The 3586-nt window shown below is 41.1% G+C and overlaps 1 non-coding gene across 1 annotated transcript; it reads left to right on the forward strand.

The window, feature by feature from the left end:
* The first annotated feature begins 315 nt into the window (after positions 1–315).
* On the forward strand, positions 316–423 carry LOC127743509 (small nucleolar RNA R71). Its single transcript, XR_008004899.1, has one exon. It is a non-coding gene; the product is annotated as a small nucleolar RNA R71 (small nucleolar RNA).
* The last annotated feature ends 3163 nt before the right edge of the window (positions 424–3586 follow it).

A 3586-nucleotide genomic window follows, 5' to 3' on the forward strand; every position in this document is an offset into this window, starting at 1 on the left:
CTAGTTGTTGTTTTGCTGCGGTTGAGTTTGCTGAGCTTGTTGATTTAACTGCATTTGCTTCAGCAGGTTTGTCATTTCACAGATGCTTCGATTTAGAGCAGCAGTCTCTATGCCAGAAGATACTTCTGCAACGGCCCTTGAACGGCCTTGCTTCTGTCTGTGGTTCCGAGTAGATTCAGCTAAATCACTGATCAATTGCCAAGCTTCATCAGTGGTCTTGTACTTCTTCGTAGACCCATTGCTGGCACTTTCCAACGTGGTCTTATCTTGGGGCCTCATACCTTGTGTGATATAGCTGAGTAGCACGATCTTGTCAATCATGTGGTGGGGGCATGCTTCCAGAAGATTATTGAAGCGCTCCCAGTATTCAAAGAGAGTCTCATTGTCATCCTGAACAATTGTAGAGATATCCTTCCTCAGTTTATCAGTAACTTCAGATGGAAAGAATTTCTCCAGAAACTCCTTTCTGAGTGTATCCCAGTTGGATACATTTGCTAGAGGTTGAGTGTAGTACCACTCTCTTGCTTTTCCCTCAAGAGAGAACGGAAAAGCTTTCAGCAGAATTGAAGTTTCATCAGTGCTATCACGCCTGACAGTAGAACAAGCTGTCTGGAAATCTCTCAAGTGCTTGATAAGCTCTTGAGCAGGTAGGCCATGAAACTTGGGCATCAAATTTAGCAGTGCGGTCTTTATTTCAAAATCCGTAGCTACCGCTGGATGATGCGCTTGAAACGGTTGCATTGTAAAATCAGGAGCTCCTTCCTCCTGAATGGTAACTCTTCTAGCTGCCATGTTTTCTGCACGTAAAACAACCGAATCAGTAGAACGGGGGCTGGTTTCTTCCTCAGATTCACTTTCAGATCCGTCCTCAGAGCGGACTAACCTACGATGTTCTCGCCTTATTCGTGAAATTGTTCTTTCAATTTCAGGATCGAATATTAGCAAGCACGGATCAGGAAGTGAACGTGTCATTTGACGGAAGAAACATGCAGCTCATAGTAGCAAAATTAAATAAAATGCAAGTAAATAGATTCTAATTAATAAAATTAGCACTCTATTGCAACTCCCCGGCAACGGCGCCAAAAATTGATGGAGTGCAGAAGCTGGTGAATTAAAAATTTATTTAAAGTGTTACGTTGCAAGTATAGTTCTTAACTCACCGAAAATCTGCCTATCAATTTAGAAATATGTCACAGAAAGTTTAAATTAAAATTACTGGGAGTTTTAAGTCCCAGGCCGTCTCCCAATGAGTTGTAGAAAAGTGTGCTGTTTTATTAATTAGATATTCCAAGAAGTTGAGCTAAGTAAATTGGAATTTAAATTGAGGAATTTTAAATAATATAAATAAAAGCCTTGAGTGGGAATTGATTGGTTAGAATCTCTATCATTGATGGTGTGATTGTAAAATTAATTTATAATTAATAGTTGTTCTGTTTGGTTATCCCTTACTAGGTAAGGGAAAGTCAAACAAGTGGGAATGCCAAATCTGTTCACAAGTTGCAACCCACTTAGTTCAAAGGGATTGGCGTCGGTGACAGGATAGCAATCCAACTTTTAACCCAATTACAAATTTTTCCTTCAATCCTTCCAACTCAAGAGTTCCTTTTAATTAACTCCCCATCAAGTAATGAAACTACTCACTCATTGTAAATAAAGAATCCATGGCACATGAAAGGGAATTAAAAGAAGACATGATTATTGGAATGGAAATTAAATTAAAAAGAAATAATCCTTGCATTAATTAATCATAAAAGTATCTGAATGACAAAATTGAACATAACAAAGAACATGGAAGAATAATACCAAGTTAAGAGAACAAACTAGAATGATGAAGTCTTGATGAGGAAATAACTCTTCTCAATGTTCCAATGCTAAGACCAATTGAAAATTAAAATCCTAAAAACTAGAGAGAAAAACCTAAGAGAGTGAAAAACTAGATCTAAAAACTACTCAATGAAAATGTCTCTGTTGTTTCTGCATATTCTCTGACTCTAGTCTGCTGTTCCGGGCCGAAAACTGGGCCGAAATAGGGTCCAAAATCGCTGGTTTCAGATTCTGCAGTTTATGCAGATCGCGCATGTCACGCAATCGCGTCGTCCATGCGGACGCGTCGCTGGCGCTTTTCCTCTTCACGCGTTCGCGTCATCCAAGCTACCGCGTTGCTTGTGCTTTCCAATCCGCGCGGCCGCACAAGCCATGCGGCCGCGTCACTGCGATTTGCGATCCTTCGCGCGGTCGCGTGAGCCATGCGACCGCGTCACTTTTTGCTGGTTATCTCCTCAAATTCTTGTGTTCCTCTCATTTTTGCTAGCTTCCTCTCCAATCTCCGTCTCGATCATGCCCTATAAAGCCTGAAACACTTGACACACAGATTACGGCATCGAATGGAATAAAGGAGAATTAAAATTAAATAATTAAAGTCTCTAGGAAGCAATTTTCAAACATGTAATAAATTCAGGAAGGAAATCTAAATGCATGCTAAATTGATGAATAAGTGGGTAAGGATCACGACAAAACCACACAATTAAACACAATATAAACTATAAAATAGTGGTTTATCAGTGCTCCACCCTTAGTTGGTCCATATTGTAACTCATGCCTTCCAAAGAGGTGTTGAGTTGTTCCCAATAGTTGTGTGGGGGAAAATGCATCCCTTGAGGCATCTCAGGGATTTTATGAGAAATTTCCTCATGCTCTTGTTGAGGTCCATGAGTGGGCTCTCTTGTTTGCTCCATCCTTTTCTTAGTGATGGGCTTGTCCTCTTCAACGAGGATGTCTCCTTCTTTTTCAATCCCAGCCAAATTGCATAGGTGACAAATGAGATGAGGAAATGCTAACCTTGCCAAGATGGATGACTTGTCAGCCACCTTGTAGAGTTCTAGAGGTATGATCTCATGAACTTCCACTTCCTCCCCAATCATGAAACTATGGATCATGATGACCCAATCCATAGTCATTTCAGATCGGTTGCTAGTAGGAATGATGGAGCTTGGATGAACTCCAACCATCCTCTAGCCACAGGCTTAAGGTTCGGTCTTCTCAATTGAACCGGATTGCCTCTTGAGTCTCTTTTTCATTGAGCTCCTTCCACACATATGTCCATGAGGACTTGGTCCAACCTTTGATCAAAGTTAACCCTTCTAGTGTAGGGGCGTGCGTTTTCTTGTATCATTGGCAAGGGGAATGCCAACCTTACATTTTCCGGACTGAAATCTAAGTATTTCCCCCGAACTATTGTAAGCCAATTCTTTGGATTCGGGTTCATACTTTGATCATGGTTCCTAGTGATCCATGCATTGCCATAGAACTCTTGAACCATTAAGATTTCGACTTGTTAAATGGGGTTGGTGAGAACTTCCCAACCTCTTCTTCAGATTTCATGTCGAATCTCCGAATACCCATTCTTCTTGAGCATGAAAGGAACCTCAGGGATCACTTTCTTCTTGGCCACAACTTCATAGAAGTGGTCTTGATGAACTTTTGAGATGAATCTCTCCATCTCTCATGACTCGGAGGTGGAAGCTTTTGCCTTCCCTTTCCTCTTTCTAGAGGTTTCTCCGGCCTTAGGTGCCATAAATGGTTATGG

Source organism: Arachis duranensis, chromosome 10 (assembly GCF_000817695.3).
Source record: "Arachis duranensis cultivar V14167 chromosome 10, aradu.V14167.gnm2.J7QH, whole genome shotgun sequence".
In the NCBI taxonomy this organism is placed as follows: Eukaryota; Viridiplantae; Streptophyta; class Magnoliopsida; order Fabales; family Fabaceae; genus Arachis; species Arachis duranensis.